The sequence below is a fragment of the Hipposideros armiger genome, unplaced genomic scaffold (assembly GCF_001890085.2).
Source record: "Hipposideros armiger isolate ML-2016 unplaced genomic scaffold, ASM189008v1 scaffold_513, whole genome shotgun sequence".
Taxonomy (NCBI): domain Eukaryota; kingdom Metazoa; phylum Chordata; class Mammalia; order Chiroptera; family Hipposideridae; genus Hipposideros; species Hipposideros armiger.
Window position 1 is genome coordinate 949,530 of NW_017731863.1, and position 19,019 is coordinate 968,548.

Below are 19,019 nucleotides of genomic sequence, written 5' to 3' on the forward strand. Positions count from 1 at the left end.
TTGCTCTGCCTCGCTCACAGGCAGAGTCTACAGCCATCTGAGATAATGCATGGCAAAGCCTCAATGGCTTACACAACTGCAGGACATTATTTTAGGCACTTAAACTTCTTAAATGTGCTAAATGCCTTAATAATAATGAGTATTATTTTTAAACACAATAAATAATAAAAATCAATGAAAATCAAGAATTATCATGGCCAAATGATTTTTAAGCACGAAGCTGTTCTTAGAATGCTATCTAAGGCAGTGGGCAATGCTATCGAACTGTTTTTGGAAATATCAGAATCATTGGGTTCATATTCTCAGTTTCAGGATCAGATGCAGAAAAGTCAAAGGAAAAGTGGAACAGAGGTGGTATTTAGCAGACATCCCAAATCATGTTTGTTAAGTGGAATTTGGAGTTTGGGGGAGTGGGGAAGGAAGCTGGGGAGGACAGACTGGAAGTTGAGGAATTCAAATAATTGGAGGCAATCTAGATTATATAAAATTAAACAACTTTCTTATTGCAGGGCTTCCCAGCATCTTTAATAGTTAATATGGACCCTAAGTCCTCGGAAAGGTGATAATGTATGCAATTTGCAGTAGTATTCTAGGGAGCCTCCTTTAGGCATATAAAATTTGAGCTCATAGATAGTTGTCTTCAAACACTAGTAAAAATGTGCCTGTTACTTTTTTTTCAACAAACATTTGGGGGTGGAGGGGACTTAGAAGCTCCAACGAAGAGCTATACCTAGGGATTTTAGAGTGCTTTCTGTATGCCCAGAAGTTCCATAGCTGATAGAGAATCTTCAAATTGGTTTGCCAGTTCCTAGGAAGAAAAAAGGTCAATATCCAACTCTAGTTGTCCAAGGTCTGTATTTTCCTTTCAAAAAGTTTATAAAATGTTATGAAAACATTTTATAATGCCTCTTGAAAAAAAACAACAACAACACAAAGAAATAACACATTAGTAAATACTTCCAAAGTCAAAAAGAAAGATGTCTGAGGTACTCAGGTTGTGGCCTTGGAAGGCAGCTGACTGGCTGCCAACAGGCCTCTTAGAACAGGCTGATCTGCTCAGTCTGCCAACGGGCAAAGGCTGGCCTTCAGCTGCCAATGTCCCAGGGCAATCAAATTCTGGAAGTTACTTTATCTTAAGAGAGTTCACAAGAGGCTGATATATAAGACACAATGGCAATTTACTGATTTACACAGTAAGAAATTGAGTAACAAGAACAGCTCTTTGCAGGTTCTGGCAAATGCATCCTGTCCTTGTAGGGAAGCTAGATGTAAAGCCATAATGAGGATCAGGAGACTGCTTGGTGAGCATGGCACTGGAACAAAGGAAACTGTTATTCAGTGTAAATCTTCAATGGCATCAGTATAAGGTGGAATCTTAAAAAAGACTAATGACTGTCTCGCCCAGGGCACTTCTGTCCTCTTTAAAGTGGCTGGAGATGGCCAATATTAAGCTCTCCTGCTGACTGCTGACTGAGCTTTTCCAGAATGAAACAAAATGGGGGAAAGGGGGGTAGTGGAGATGGGCAGAAATATTACTAACCAAAACCTTTGGGGAAGTTTTTATGAAATATAAAACAATGTTAGGGAATTCAAAACAATTCCAAGCAGCTTGGAATTGTTTGCATTACCAATATAAAAATAAAAGTAAGGTTGTTTTAGATAAAAATTTATGAACCTAAGGCCTTTATAAAAGAGGGGCCAGCTGAGTGACTCAGTTGGTTAAGAGCACGAGCTCTGAGCAACAGGCCGCTGGTTTGATTCCCACATGGGCCAGTGAGCTGCGCCCAAGCTGAGCTGCCGTTGAGCTGCCAACAGGTGGCAGGATGGTGAGAGCATGTGCTCCTAATAACAAGGTTGCCAGTTTGACTCCTGCATGGGATGGTGGGCTATGCCCACCCACAACTAAGATTGAACTCGGCACCTTGAGCTGAGTGGTGGCGAGCTGCCAACGGGCGGCAGGATGGTGACTGTACTTGAAGCTGAGCTAGCTGCACCCTCCACAACTAAGATTGAAGGAACTTGGCTGTTCCCCTCCCCAATTCCCCAACACTGTCCCCCCTCCCCAATTCCCCAATAAAATATTTTTTTAAAAGAGGGGTAAACAGAAGATCAGGTTTCTCCCATGAAAAAAAAGAGTAATGAGTTAAACTCCAAAATCCAGAAGTGGATATCAGGTAATGAAAAACAACTTCCAGACACTATATAATTTAATCATGATTACTGTGTTCTTCCATTCTGGTTATACATACATGTAATTATGTATGCCTTCTTTAAAAACCAAATCAGAGCAAAACCTGTGTCTGTTTATTCTTGTAATGAAAGTATTACAGCACCTGTCAAAGTGCTGAGCACACAGTAGGCATTCTGTAAATAAATGATGGTAAGTAACTGAACTTAAATTTAATGGACTTTAAATTATATGTTTCATATAAAATAATTTCCTTTGAATTGTAAACTTCAGAATCACTTAGTGTTATGTTAACCTTCAGAAACAATTGTGAGAGACACAATTGCAGAAAAAGCCAAAAATTCTACCCTTAGTTTTGATTAAATAGTATCTTTTAGAGATCAGCTTTAAAAACAAGAAAAATACATTTCCTTCTAACCACTCAAAGAGGTTTTAAAAAATTCAAATTAAACAAAACTAAGAAAAAAAGTGACCAAATTATTGCAAAGAAAGATATGGATGACTGCCACTCACTTATTATATTGCAAATTTATTCCTCTAATGGATTTAACACTGTTCTTTGTCTTTTACTGAAGCCTTTCTTTAGCCAGAAAAAGAACAGGATATAATTTGCAAGTCTAGAATTCCTGGACTGATAAAAACAACACTAGGTGCCCTTGAATTTCCTGTTCACGTGTTTTCTCCAGACTTCCCTATTCATTAATGGAGACACTACCAATAGTTAAGTTCGACATTCTTTCTTTATCAAGCCTGGGGAAAGGAGATAACAAATTTGGCACTCAGGCCATCTATAAATAGATGTGTCTCCAACCATTTACCATCAAATTTCTAAAGTAGGAAAACAACTGCTTTACCTGAGGTAAAACACACTATTTAAACTGGTGGCTTCACTTTAGTTTTAACATACTGTAGTTACAGAGGAAAGAGTATCCTTAATGCTACCGTATTGTCTTGTAGTATTAAAAAATTCCTAAATTCATCATTAGCTGGAACCATTATGCTATAACAGGTTCTCAGGTGACGTACTGTATATGCTGGTCCCTAATGACAGAGCAGCCACAGCTTCTTTTCTCTCGGAGGTATGAACACAATCCAAAGAGCAAGAAATTCACAGGCAGGTAAGAGTTCAAGTCCCAGCACTAACTTTTACTAGCTGTATGATTTCCAGCCACCATTTACTGCAGCTATACACTATGTGCCAGCACTACACAAAGTACTGAGAATATGAAGACTGAAAAAATATAGTCCCTGCCATTAGGGAGGTTCACAGTCTTACAAGTACATAAGGAGAGCAGCTTTCCATGGGTAAGTGTAGTCAAAGGTTTAATAGAGCAGGAGATGCTTGAACTGAATCTTCGGTGGGGTGGGGAGATAAGAGCTCACAGGTCAGACAGACAGGGCCGAGGAGGAAGAGGTGTGAGAGCATGAAGCAGCCTGACAGAGAATGGCTGGAGCACATTTGGTGACATGGCAGAAGAGGAGAGTGAAAAGACAGGAGTCGTGATAAAACAATTTTTTGTCATGTTAAAACATTATCCTGAGCATCAGTGGGAGTCAGTCAAGTCTTTTAATTAAGTGAAGAAATAACATCCAATAAAGAACATTTATCAAGTGCTTACCCAAGTGCCAAGACCTCTTCTAAGAATGTTACATGCTGTAATGCATTTAATCCTCCCCTAACCACCCCTAAAATCCTATTTGATTGGCATTTCGGATAGATTATGCTAGTATAGGGAGGATGACAAACAGGCTGGGAGCAGGTTAGAGGACTGTAAATCAGGTTAGGGGAACTCAATAATAGAGATTCCACACTGGTGGCCTGCAGCCATATTTTGTTTGGCTTGCAATGTGATTTAGAAATTGGAAGATTTCACATAAAAGTCCAGATTCTGGTTCCTCTTAAAAAACTGGATGTCAAATATGAACTCACATGCCTGCCTGGAAACAGACAGCTGGAACAGAGAAGCAGCAGCCTCCTAGCAATACTGCATCCCACCAACTCTACTCCCTCAGGCCCAGGGAGTATCTTCACTCATTTTATTACCTGCCTGCTTCCTGTGAGCATTTGAGATTGCAATCCTTGGTTTAGAATAGAAGAATGAGGTCCTAATTTAAGAGAGTAGCAGAAGAGATTAAAAGAAGGGCTCAGTTACTCAGCTGGGAAGATAGAAATCTATAATTATCTCTGGGTATCAGCTTTGGATGACTGGGTGAATGGCGCAATCATGCATTATTAACAATAAGTAGTATAAGAGCTAACTTAGTGGGGAAATAAAATAAGTTCAAGGCTGATCCTGTCTGAGTTATTTAACCAGACTCAGGATCCATGTCTCTAAAATGGAGAGAATGCAGCCAACTTTACAGGGCTGGTGTGATGCTTCAAATGGCAGCAGAGCACAGTGATGAAGGGCCAGGTTGCTTGGAACTGAGTTTTGGCCCAGACACTCACTAGTTAGTTGTGTGACTTTACACAAACTACTTAAACTTTCTGTGCTTCAATATCCTGTTGACTAAAATAAAGATAACAAAGGCCAACTTATGTACATGCTGATTATATTAATATAAGACTTATAAGAATTAGTAAAATTGATATTTGTAAAGAACTTAGAACAGTGCCTGGCACAGAGAAAAGTCATGTAAACGTTTGGTAAATCAATAACTTAAGTAAGAGACTATTTTAAAACATCTCTTAACTCCTATTAAATGTGCAAAAGTGATTAATTTCATCCCTTCCCAGCCCAATCTTCCTGCTCACTCCTGCTTTGGGCTGCTATCCTACATTAGTTTGGAAATTTAGTCTCCAGTGCATATTCCCTATTTCTCCTAGTCTTAAAACATACCTAATTTGACAAATTAGATTGCTTTGAACAGAGAGAGGAGATAAATGTATCAAAAAGTACATATTAGTGGGCCGGCCGAATGGCTCAGTTGGTTAAGAGCTCGCTCAAGAGTTTGAGCTCTGAGCAACAGCGGTTCAAGTCCAGCCTGAGCTGAGCAGCCGCTGACTTGAGCTGCCAACAGGTAGCAGGATGGCTCAGCTAAAAAAAAAAAAAAGTACATATTAGTTACTCAAACAAAAAAACTTGAAGTAAAAAAAGAACTCTTTGTAGAGGTCATACTAGAAGCTAGTAGTGATTTGCAGGTATAGTAGTAATGTAGAAGAAAATGTTCCAGGGAAGAACTAATCCCTTTTCTCACAAGATGCAGTAATTCTTGTGAGGCAACAGACATCCAATTTATTTATAATCTATTTATGGCATTTAGTGTCAAGAGCTTTTGTTTTGTTTTTAATTAATGTGACTCTCTACATTTGGTGTGTGCCCTGCTCACTAGTCCAGAGGAGCAAATTTATAGCTGCTTTTTCTTTTTTTGTGAATGATAACCCTGGTGGTGATGGCACAGTGGTGCTGAAGTTAATATCATCATTGTTATTTTCAGTATTGTTTTAGAAGGAGGCATTTTTTTCCTGTTGACAAAAATATACTTCAATGGTTGAGTTTCCAAAAGCTTATCTGGCTATAGTAATGCTGTTAATGGAAGACTACTTGAGTATGTTGATCCAAACAATTACTAAAAATCCCTCTGAACTTTAGAGTTTGTTTGTTTTTAACTTGCACTGGGAAGGGAAAGTATTTATGAATCAAACATAAACAATCAAACTAGGAGATAAACTTTCCAAACAAACAGTTTATCTATAAACTGGCCAGTTTATAGATCTTAATGTTTAGGTAAGTAAGTAATTTTGCTCAAAAATACTCAGATAAGAGACACTTCTAATAATATTCACATGATTGAATTTCTCTATTTCCCTATCTAGTAATGCATTAGATTTTTCTCTGCAAAAGATGCTTAACTGAATCTATCAAGTTATAGTTAACTTAAAAAAACTACCTCAGCTGAAATGCCAAACAACTTCAGATATTTATAAGTTAGCAACACAATGGGAAAACACTACCAACATTTAGATAGTAGAGGTATCCCTAAAAGAACTTTAAATCAATTCCTATTACTTGGTGTACACACAAGCACACACAAGAACACACCTTGATTAGGCTAACAGAGAGAAAAAAAAATCAAGTTTGCAAGGCAGGAAGTGGAGGACACAGAAGGGGAGAATAGGGATTTAGGGGGACCAAAGTAAGGATTTCAAAGCTATTTGTAAAGGAGAAACTACTCAGAGGTAAAACAAAAATAACATGGAAAACAAGACTAGACTATAAATATACATATAAATTGGAATACCTTTATTTTATTCATATTTTATTTATATAGAGAATTTATATATGTAGAAATTTATAGAGTTTACAGACATGAATTTAGTAGCCTAGGTAGACTGCAGGGAACAGAGCATGGAAGCGGGGATTGAGGGAGAGAACAATAATCCAGAGAATTCTGGCATACCAGATTTAACCTATGGTCCTGAACTGGGGGTCTGAAGGAATGAAATTAGATATCTAATGCACCCCAAAGGAACTACCCTTCCCTTTGCCTTGTCAGCTGAGCCACGCTTCCATCTACTTTCCATAGCCCAACATCATGAGTTTTCTTCTGTATTTTTCACTTCTATTATAAAGAATATGGGTCAGTGAACAAAACAAAAATATTTTTTAAATAAAGAGTTCCACTTAAAGCTTTTGTTGTCGTTGTTTGTTGTTGTTTTTTTAAGATTTTATTGAAGAATTGGGGGATGGGAACAGTGCTGGGNCCCACTGCAGCAGGGGCCGCAGCCTATGCCATCACCGGCGACTCAGGGCAGCCCAGCTCCAGGTCGAGCTGTTGTTCATCATCTTAGCTTTAGAGGGCAGTGTCACTGGCCCACATGTGGGATCCGAACCAGGGCCCTGCTGCTCAGAGCTGGCGTCCCAAGCCAGCTCTTAACCAACGTGCCACTCAGCCGGCCCCCAGTTGTCCATTATTTTAAAATGGCACCCTTAATAGTTAGTTAAGCTAAGCATTGTGGGAGTGGGGAGGGTGGTGGAAGGACAGGTTGCATGAATTAACTAGAGAACTACTTGTAGTACGAATTTTACAACTCATTTCCAAGTGAATATAAAGTATTTTATTTCTATTGTATTGGTTTTTCCTAAAGATAAACCTGAGAGAGCTCTTCTTAATTACTTTTAGAGTATGTTAGACTACGACTAACTTTCCAGGATTTATTCACATGACTATAAGGGTTGAGGATTGAAACCATAATACACATTGTTTGGTACTTGTTATTTATGACAATATATCTAAAGGTAAGCTCTTTACTAACCCATTGTTAAGACCACTTCTTTTTCCTTCTTAAGGAAAATTCCTAACAAAAACATCTAAAGCCTGTTCATACATCAGCACCCCAATGGAGAAGATGAGACCTAATAACATATTCTTCACCCACTTCCTCAACATTTATAATAGGTACCTTGGTGCTTACACACTGATTTTTATCTTTAGTTTACATATTGTTCCCCTAAGCCCAACCTTAAAATGGAATGAGCTTTTTTTTTTTTTTTTAAGATTTTTATTGGGGAATTGGGGGAAGGGAACAACGCTGGGAAATGGGGGAAGGGGAACAGACAAGTTGCTGTCGTTTTGTTCTTCAGTCTAGTTGTGGAGGGCGTTGCTTTACTGGCCCAAGTCCGCACCATCATTGCGCTCTTCCCGGGTGAGGCAGATCAGTCCCCGGCTTCTGGACGGCCACTCACGCTGGCTGCTGGCCGCTCACCATGGCTGCTGGCTATACATGGTAGCCCATGGCAACCCGCTGCAGCAGGGGCTGCAGCCTACGCCATCGCCGGGGACTCACAGCAACCCAGTTCCAGGTCGAGCTGTTGTTCAGCATCTTAGCTGTAGAGGGCAGTGTCACTGGCCCTCATATGTGGGATCCGAACCGGGGCCCTCTGGCATNTGGGCCGGCCGAATGGCTCAGTTGGTTAAGAGCTCGCTCAAGAGTTTGAGCTCTGAGCAACAGCGGTTCAAGTCCAGCCTGAGCTGAGCAGCCGCTGACTTGAGCTGCCAACAGGTAGCAGGATGGCTCAGCTAAAAAAAAAAAAAAGTACATATTAGTTACTCAAACAAAAAAACTTGAAGTAAAAAAAGAACTCTTTGTAGAGGTCATACTAGAAGCTAGTAGTGATTTGCAGGTATAGTAGTAATGTAGAAGAAAATGTTCCAGGGAAGAACTAATCCCTTTTCTCACAAGATGCAGTAATTCTTGTGAGGCAACAGACATCCAATTTATTTATAATCTATTTATGGCATTTAGTGTCAAGAGCTTTTGTTTTGTTTTTAATTAATGTGACTCTCTACATTTGGTGTGTGCCCTGCTCACTAGTCCAGAGGAGCAAATTTATAGCTGCTTTTTCTTTTTTTGTGAATGATAACCCTGGTGGTGATGGCACAGTGGTGCTGAAGTTAATATCATCATTGTTATTTTCAGTATTGTTTTAGAAGGAGGCATTTTTTTCCTGTTGACAAAAATATACTTCAATGGTTGAGTTTCCAAAAGCTTATCTGGCTATAGTAATGCTGTTAATGGAAGACTACTTGAGTATGTTGATCCAAACAATTACTAAAAATCCCTCTGAACTTTAGAGTTTGTTTGTTTTTAACTTGCACTGGGAAGGGAAAGTATTTATGAATCAAACATAAACAATCAAACTAGGAGATAAACTTTCCAAACAAACAGTTTATCTATAAACTGGCCAGTTTATAGATCTTAATGTTTAGGTAAGTAAGTAATTTTGCTCAAAAATACTCAGATAAGAGACACTTCTAATAATATTCACATGATTGAATTTCTCTATTTCCCTATCTAGTAATGCATTAGATTTTTCTCTGCAAAAGATGCTTAACTGAATCTATCAAGTTATAGTTAACTTAAAAAAACTACCTCAGCTGAAATGCCAAACAACTTCAGATATTTATAAGTTAGCAACACAATGGGAAAACACTACCAACATTTAGATAGTAGAGGTATCCCTAAAAGAACTTTAAATCAATTCCTATTACTTGGTGTACACACAAGCACACACAAGAACACACCTTGATTAGGCTAACAGAGAGAAAAAAAAATCAAGTTTGCAAGGCAGGAAGTGGAGGACACAGAAGGGGAGAATAGGGATTTAGGGGGACCAAAGTAAGGATTTCAAAGCTATTTGTAAAGGAGAAACTACTCAGAGGTAAAACAAAAATAACATGGAAAACAAGACTAGACTATAAATATACATATAAATTGGAATACCTTTATTTTATTCATATTTTATTTATATAGAGAATTTATATATGTAGAAATTTATAGAGTTTACAGACATGAATTTAGTAGCCTAGGTAGACTGCAGGGAACAGAGCATGGAAGCGGGGATTGAGGGAGAGAACAATAATCCAGAGAATTCTGGCATACCAGATTTAACCTATGGTCCTGAACTGGGGGTCTGAAGGAATGAAATTAGATATCTAATGCACCCCAAAGGAACTACCCTTCCCTTTGCCTTGTCAGCTGAGCCACGCTTCCATCTACTTTCCATAGCCCAACATCATGAGTTTTCTTCTGTATTTTTCACTTCTATTATAAAGAATATGGGTCAGTGAACAAAACAAAAATATTTTTTAAATAAAGAGTTCCACTTAAAGCTTTTGTTGTCGTTGTTTGTTGTTGTTTTTTTAAGATTTTATTGAAGAATTGGGGGATGGGAACAGTGCTGGGTAATTGGGGGAAGGGGAACAGACAAGTTGCTGTCCTTTTGTTCTTCAGTCTAGTTGTGGAGGGCGTGGCTTCACTGGCCCATGTTGGTATTATCACTGCGCTCTTCCCGACTGAGGCAGATAGGTCGCCGGATATTGGACGGCCGCTCACGGCAGCTCACGCTGGCTGCCAACTACTCACGCTGGCTGCCAGCCGCTCCTGATAACTTACAACACCCCACTGTAGCCTACACCGTCGCCGGCGACTCACGGCAGCCCAGCTCAGGTCGAGCTGTTGTTCACCATTTTAGCTGTAGAGGGCAGTGTCACTGGCCCTCATGTGGGAACCGAACCGGTGGCCCTGCTGCTCAGAGCAGGCGCTCCCAAGCCAATTCCTAACCAACTGAGCCACTCAGCCGGCCCTCCACTTAAAGTGTTTAAAATAACCTTAAAATGTTAATTTTAAAGATATACATTTAAAAATGGGAAAATAATCCTGTTTACAAAAGTAGCAAAGAGGAAGAGATGGAGAACAATATTCATAGAATTCTTACGAATAACCTTGACTCAAAACAAATAACAAAAAAAGGCCTTTTCATAAGGAAATCTAATCATAGAGTATGGAAAGAAGAGAAGAATTATTTAATTAATGGTGTTGGAACACTGGCTATTTATTTGGAAAAAAGGCAAGTCAGATATCCATTTCACTCCAAAGGGCAAAATAAATTTCAAATGGTTTAAAAGGGTGAACATAAAAATTAAAGAATAAAAAGGAAAGGAAAGGAGGGGAGGAAAAAGAAAGAGGAAGGCAATAAAAAGAAAAGTTAAACTTCAGAAAAATTACAAAAAAATAAATATCTGATCTTTGAGAAGGAAAGGACTGTCTTAAAAGGAAATCATCACGATGAAAACAGTGGTAGGTATCAATTATACAAAAACTTGGAATATACACATATGTGTATCAAACAAGATTAAAAAAACAGTAATCTTGTGGAAAACTGCTATTGAGTTGCATGAGTTCTTTGTTTCTTGTATATTTTGGATATTAAGACTTGGTCCTGGGCTTTTCTTTGTTGGCAGATTTTTTTATTACAGATTCAATCTCCTTTCCTGTTATTGGTCCATTCAGATTTTCTATTTCTTCAGGATTCAGTCTGGGGAGGTTGTAAATTTGTAGGAATTTATCCATTTCTTCTACGTTTTCCAATTTGTTGGCATATAATTGTTCATAGTCTCTCATTATCCTCTGTATTTCTATGGTATCAGTTGCAATCAATCTCTCCTCTTTCACTTATTATTTTATTTATTTGGGTCCTCTCTTTTTCATGATTAGTCTAGCTAAAGGTTTCTCAATTTTATCCTTTCAAAAAACCAACCCAGTTTTGTTAATCTTACTATTATTTTTCTATTCTGTATTTACGAGTATTTCTGATCTGATCTTTATTATTGTTTTCCTTCTGCTAACTTTAGGCTTAGTTTATTCTTCTTTTTCTAGTTCCTTTAGGTGTTAAGTTGGGGATCTTTCTTTTTTTCTTAATGTATGCAATTATTGCTATAAACTTCCTTCTTAGAACTGCTTTTGGGGCCACCTATAAGTCTTGGTATAATGGATTTCATTTTTATTTGTTTCATATATTTTTAAATTTCTCTTTTGACTTCTTCTTTGACCTAGTGGTTGTTCAGGAGTGTTTTGTTTAATATTCATATATTTGTGAATTTTCTAGCTTTCCTCCGGTTATGGATTTCTGGTTTCATACCATGGCTGTCAGGAAAGGTACCTGATATAATGCCTATCTTCTTGAATTTGTTGAGACTTGTCATGTAGCCTTACACATGATCTGTCCTAGAAAATGTTCCATGTGTACTAGAGAAAAATTTATTCTGCTGCTGTTGAATGAAATTATCTGCTTTTTGTCTCTTTGGCCCATTTAGTCTATAGTGTTATTCAAATCGGCAGTTTCCTTACTGATTCTCTGAACGATCTATCCATTACTGAGAGGGTGTATTAAAGTCCCCAACTATTAATGTATGGTTGTTTATTTCCCCTTTTAGTTCTGTCAGTACTTGCTTCACTTATTAAGTGTTCTGATGTTGGGTACATAATTACTCATGATTGTTATATCTTCTTGATGGATTTACTCCTTTATCATTATATAATGTTCCTCTTTGTCTCTTTTGACCATTCTTAGCTGTAAAGGGAGCAGCGTCACTGGCCCATGTGGGAACCGAACTTGGTGACCCAAGCCAACTCTTAACAACTGAGCCATTCGGCCGGCCCTATTCTGAATTCTTTATCAGACAGTTCAGAGAGCTCCATTTCTTTAGGGTCAGCTATTGGAGTTTTATTAGTTTCCTTCGATGGTGTCATGTTTACTGATTCTTCATGTTCTTTGATTCCTTGTGTCGGTATCTCCACAGTTAAGTAAGTGTTCTCCAGACCTTCCCGTTTGCTTTAGCAGGAAAACACCTTGACCAGTCAGCTCAGCTTGGGGTACTGGTAGTGTCTGTGGGCAGGCAGGGCTTCTTATCAGGGTCTCTAGTTGGCTGAGGTCACTGCTATGCTCTAAAGTCAGGAGGGGGTACTTCTGACTGGGCTGTGTGGTTGCAATGAGCCTGCTGGCAGGGTGGTACCACTGGATGGATTCCATGATTGGGCAAGGCCATGGCCTGGGCTCTGTAATCACTACTGGTTGGGCAAGATTCCAGGCTGTGCTTCCTGACCAGCTGGTGCTTCCAGCTGGATTCCATGTTGAGGCAGGGCTTTTTGGTCAGACAGGGCCTCTAGCTATGTTCTGCAATCAGACAGGGCTATAGGGTGTGCCAGGAAGCTAGGCAGGATCTCAGACTGGGCTTCACAATCAGGTAGGTGACTGGCTAGGCTCCACTATTAGATAAGGTTGCTGGCTGGGTTCTCTGGTTGGGAGGAGCCGCCAGCTGTATTATTCTGCAGTTGAATGGGCTAGAGACTGTGTTCTGCAGATGGGCAGGTTCACTGTCCAGGCTCCCACATCAGGTGGAGCTGCAGGCTACGCTCTGCAAAAGGGTGGGGCCACTGGCTGGCTGCCTGCCTGGGACAGGCCACAGCCTGCATTCAGCAAATGGGTAGGGCCAAAGGCTGGGCTCTGCTGCATAGCAGGGTTGTAGGGTGGGCTCCACTGCTGGGCAGTACCACAGACCAAGTCTGCCCAGGGTCACTGTTCAGGCTCCCTGGTTATGTGGGGTCAGTATACTTAACAGGGCTGCTTAATAGTATCCAAGCAGGGCTGTAGGCAGCCCACAGGGCATGATTCAGCCTCACCCCTGGGTTCTGGGATTTTCACAATGGCGTCTTGTCTATAGATAGTTGCTAGTTGGTCTTCTCGTGAGAGAGACTGAAGTTGGGAATGACCTGTTACCATGTTGATGACTGTGTATGTTAACTGGTAGGAATTTAATCCTTTCTAATAGGGACTATGGCAATTTGTGTCAAGAACTTTAAAGATTTTTTATGTCTTTTGACATAATAATTCCACTTTTAGGAATCTATCCTTAAAAAAAGAAATCAAAATTGCAGCAAAGATTTATAGAGGTTTTTTGTTTGTTTTTTTAAATCAAAGCATTATTTAAAATAGCAAACAAAACAAATGTTGAAAATTAAGTAAAATGATTGGTGGAATGATGATAACATGAAATACCATAGAAATAATAATGAAGAAAAATACCCCCCCAAAAAAACTTAACAGCATGACAAATAATGTTAAGTAAACAGAATACAAAGTTCTATCCTCATGTAAAATATGAACTCAATTATGGAAAAATGGGGTAAATTATGGTGTAAAATTATGGATGATTTAAATTTTATCATTTTTTAAATTTTCCAATTTTTCCAATAATGAAAAACAATCATTTTTATAATAAGAAAAAAAAACTATTTAAGAGTAATTGTGTGTGAATAGACATGGGAGCAGTGAAAAGGAATCAACTTGCACTTTTGAGCCCACAGAGCTGGTTTTCTTGGTACCACTGCACTTGCATTCTTTTTCCTACGAAACAAATTCTTAGTTCTGGTTTAGAGGATGATTGTGAAAAACACAAAGAGAGCTTGAAGCCATGGACTAAAACTAAAGACAAACCATAAGAATAATGGGAATTCTGAGAAAATTTTCAGCCATCTCGTATACGTCTTTTTAGAGAATGAGATTTTTGGTGGCTTATACCTGCGCATATTTATAAGGGCTCAAACTGTCACTCTTTTCTCAAATAGCTTTTCTACTGGTGACTCAAAAGGCCCTTATCAAAATAAAAAAGCAGGGCAGCACAAATTTAGCTAAGTTAATTTCCCTTGTTACAGGAAAGGAAACTACTCCTCCAAAATCATAAGAGACAAAATAAATACTCTAGCTTTAAAGATGATCTTCACTGTCCTTTACTCCTACTTTGCCTGTTTAAAAAAAGATAATGCCTGATTCAAAACACCAGTAAAACCAAAAATGTCTGTTTTGTGCTAAAGGTGTAGGTTTGGTGTGACCAGAAAACAACCAATAAATGGACAAGGCAGGGAAACGATGAGTGGTGAGAGGTGGTGTGACACGCTTGTAAAGGAAAGGGGTGGAGCAAGCTTTGGAAAGCAGCCTAAACACATTAATCATTCAGTGACCCAATTATAAAAAGTTCGGTCATCTTTGTGGTCAACTTTGGTCTTTCACTTTCTTAAAAGTAAGCTTTTAATAGGAGAGAAAGAAAAGAAAGAAAGAAACATGCACACCAAAATGAAACTGGAAAATAGACTTCAGTTTAAGTGAGGATGTAAAATATAAATTGCTCAAACATGACTAATTGAAACTAGAAACTCATATTTTAATTTTCCCATTCATTCAAAATATTCAAAGCTTTATCACTGAATAGCTTCAGGATTCCTCCTTTGTACCAATTTCTTTTATCTTTCTTATTTTTAATTTGAAAATGACCATGTTATTTTGTTTACAGTTCCTTTTCAAATGAAAACCACTTACTGAAAAAGATCAGGCTAATATAACAACTAAAGAGCCAGAAGCAACAGTTCTTTTTGAGGGCAAAAACTAATTAGACTAAAATTAAAACACGATATCCTCAAGTTCACAATTTTAAAATGTGAATAGTTACGAGTTACTTTTAGTTATTTTGAGTTAACTCTCCCAAGAGACTTTTTGACCATCACAAGTGACGAAAATATTCTGTCCCAAGCTAAAAGCAGACACACCACGTGACTCATCAGACTCAGATATTGTGTTAAATGCACAGACTACACGACTTCTGCAACTGTGAGAAAATCCAGGAGGTATCCATCTCATTAAAGTACCAGAGAATAAAAATCTTGAAGACAGGAAAAGTTTTTTTAGTGTTAGTGACCTTTGTAACTAATACCCTAACAGCTAATGTCTAAGCCTTAAACAGGGTCATACCATTTTACTGACTTGTGATCTCTAGAACACAATTCTGGTTTAGTTGGAATACAAATATAGGAGAGAAAAAATACTAAAATGGAATAAAAAGTAAATTCTGCAGTTTGTTGTCATCAAGAATATCCTGTAATTCAAATAAGTATACTGGGAAACCCTCCCATAAAACAGCTTGTGAGTTCAATTCTGTTCAACATTTTACTAGAATCTACTAAAGGTCTAAGATTGCAAATTTACAAACAGGTATTACAATCACAAAACTTGAAACAGCAACTATGTTAGATTATCTAGACCATCTCCCTCATTTTACAGAAATGAGGCCCGCAGTCATTTGGCTGTCTGGGGGAAAAGCTTGGACTAGAACAGGTCACTCATCCTTCAGGTGGAGCTTCCAGTCTAGCTGGAGAGTGGCAGCTCTAAGACACGGCAGGCACTGCTCCTGCAAAGAAATGGGCTATCGGAACACTGAGAGCCAGGGCTGAGCGCTGGACTATGTGGTATCTATTAGTTCTAACACTGGTGCCCATGTCTGACACTAAATCACTGCTTCCTACCTTATGACTGCGAATCTGTGGATCAAACAACTGGCTTCTGCCTGCTTTTTTCAGATGACTGAAGACATTTTACTTCGAACCTTCTGGAAACCAAATATTACAAATAAAGGCTTCTCTCGAAAGCTATTAGGATTTTAATTACAGAAGCTAGTCACCATTACGTGATGTAGATTTACTTGTACTCTGATTTTTTTCTTAAGTTGTATAAATGGAAATTATTTAAATATTGGCATTATGGTATGATTTCAGCTATTTAAAATACCTAAAAATGTGCTGTGATAATTATATTATTTAAATATAGTCTGAATCTCTCAAAGAATGAATTTTATCAATATAAAAATGGGCAAAAGACTTAAATCAGGAAGCTTATAAAAGAAGAAATAATTATTTAAAATATCTGAAAATATGCTAGCTCATTTTCGTCAAAGACGTGCATAAGCAAAACTAAGACATCATAGATTCTTTTTAACCAATCAGGCTGGCAAAGATTAAAAAGGTGGACAGTGCCCAGTATTGGCTCTTTCATATAAATGGATGGTTAGTTGGTACTGTCTTCCCGGAAAGCAATCTGGCAGTGTGCATCAAAATTTTAAACATGAATATTCTTTGACTCAGCAATTGCACGTCTGGAATTATGTAATAAGGAAATAAGAGAAAGAATGTGCAATCAGTGATCTAATACACATACGAGGATGCTTTATTTCACGCAGGAACTATAGTTATTACATTAGAAGGAGGGCACTTTCTCATAAACCAGTAGGATCAAATCAAAACTGTTATCACACAACTCAAAGGTTAAGAATGTAAGTAAAGATGTAGTTTTCCAAACTAAGATTTTCTGTTACTCAGATACAACATTAAGATCCTATTGTTTGGACCCTATTTATTTGGACTAACATATATTATTTACTTTTTTAAAGCAGCCTATCAACGTCTTTGTCATTCTCATGGTCATCACTGCCATCATCATGGCTACCATTTATCATGCACCTTCTCTGTGTCAGACAGTGCTGTGTGCATTATCTCACTTCGCCACCTTAACAACCGTATGAGGTAGGTACTATTTCCCCATTTTAGAATGAGAGACCAAAGCTCAGAGAGGTTAAGTTACTTGTCAGAGGCCTCTCAACCAGAAAGTGGCAGAGCTGAGATTTGATCCCTGTCTGACTCCAGGGCTATTGTTCTAACATCATCCCTACTCTTTATGAACCAGACTCAATTAGTTAAACAAAGCAAAAGCCAAAAATAAATCTGTAACTTCCTAAAGGCAACTCAAGAGAATTACTGATCTGTTCTTACATGCCCACCTTACTTATTCTTGATAAATCTTAAATCGCTGTATAATTCCTGATTTTAAAGAAACTTAAAGGATCAACTCGCCATCTTCCTACCAGAGACAAGGCTACGTCAGTCTTCCTCCCATTTTACCTGCCCTCTTGCCCAAACAGCTCTGTAAACTGTTGAGTTTTATCATCTTTGTTGGAAACTTTGCAATTATTTTACAGATTATTTTAAATACATATTATCTATCCTATGCTGTCCTCCATTACTTGTCTAAATAGGGAAAAAACACCAGGACGCCGTACTGTAGGTGCCGGAGGATTAACCAACACTGAGCGGCAGCCAGAATCCAGGCAAACGCGCCTTCATTAGGGTTGAAGTCCAGGTTCAACTTCATCTAGACGGGTTCCCAGGAGCAATGAAACAACTTCGGAGGTCAGAAAGGTCTCCTAGCGGTGACAAGGAGTCCCTCGTATCTACTTGGCAGCCTTCCAATAGGAAAGCTCTTCTTAACATCTAACCTAAAGCTCTCCCACTGAAATTCAAACTCACCTCCTCCTTTTCCCATATTCTCCATAGGGATTCCAGTGAGAAATCCCTAAATGCTTTGTGGCTCAAGGGGCCATTCAACCTGATCCCACTCTCCCTATATTTGGCCTGAAAAACCCCTATTCCATACGATTTGCATCCACCCAGTTTCGTGACATCACGGAAATTTATCAGTTCACTCGGAAGACCTAGTATGTGAGTTCATCTATTTGTGGAAAGAGAGAGTTCTCTCCAAAATAAGTGAGTGAGTCAGAAATGTTCAACAGCACTAGCTTTGTTTTCTTTAAAAAAGGGGGAAAATAAATTTTTTTTATCATTTTGGATAAACAGGATGATTTGCTCCTTCCAAAGAGCAAAAATTAAATCTAAATATAGCTAGTAATATTGGCTGGGAAGAAGTGGGGTAAAAACCTTTTTAAAAATTTAAATCATATGCAAACTCTATAGTTATTTAATTTTAAAAGCATTATTAGATAATGCAAAGCAAGACATTTCAGTGACTTTTTTACCAGTCTGTCATGCCAGTAAGCATTACTTAGGGAGGGTATATTCTTTGAAAATGAGCAGAAAACTTACCTGCAAGTTGGTTTTAAGGCAGTTTCACTAAAATCATAAGTTAAGACTATTTAACCCTCTGAGGTTCCTTCTAGTCCTATTATGCTGTTTGTATTTGCAAAAATAATTATTAGTCCTTTAAGCAGGAAACACAGCAGCGTGTGAACAGTTGTCAGGCAAATGCCTCAGAACTGTATTTGTAATGAGATACACTGTAAATCATAAAACAGTACGTCACACCGTATAGCTTTTAAATGAAACTGGGATAATTTGGTGAAATGTACATTTTTAGAAGTGAAATAAAAACTCTATGTAGTTCTCTGCATACTTCAAGAGTTGTGAAGATCACATGGAAAAGGTAAAATTGGTTTTTAAAAGGCAAGATACTGCTGCTCAACATAAGGTTGCACTGGAACAATAAAAATCTAAATCCAGAATAATAGTTATTTCTGGAGGGGAGAGAAGGGAAGGGCTACAAAGGCATCTCAAACTCTACCTGTAATGTGTTGTTAAATAAAATCCAAGGTAAATATGGCAAAATACTAAGATTTGTGCAGTAGACACATGAATGTCCCTTTATATTTTTCTCTATAACTGTGTATACTTATAATTCATAATAAAAACTGTAACTTTAAGTTTTATAATATAATCTTGAGAAAAAAAGTGACAAAGATTCCAAGAAATTTTAAAGGTTTCTTGTGGATAAATATTTTTTAAAGCTACTTAAGTTCATACATAGAGTATCTTGCTTTCTACTAAAAACAATCTATTTTCCTTATTAATATGGTCACCATCTCTTTCCTTCCTTAT

General features: G+C 38.1%; 1 protein-coding gene and 1 long non-coding RNA gene across 4 annotated transcripts in view; one reads left to right on the forward strand and one right to left on the reverse strand.

The window, feature by feature from the left end:
- LOC109396315 (uncharacterized) overlaps positions 1 to 19,019 on the forward strand; it is a 68,042-nt gene that overhangs the window by 40,864 nt on the left and 8,159 nt on the right. The gene's annotated exons all lie outside the window — the stretch shown is intronic.
- Positions 1 to 19,019, reverse strand: part of STK38L (serine/threonine kinase 38 like) — an 82,795-nt gene that overhangs the window by 34,392 nt on the left and 29,384 nt on the right. Inside the window, exon 1 of one of the 3 annotated variants that reach the window (XM_019668039.1) lies at positions 5,029 to 5,046. The exons of the other annotated variants lie outside the window; for them this stretch is intronic. The gene's annotated coding sequence lies outside the window, so the exon portion shown is untranslated. Of the gene's footprint in view, positions 1 to 5,028; positions 5,047 to 19,019 lie in introns of those variants that run through there. 3 annotated transcript variants of the gene reach the window in all.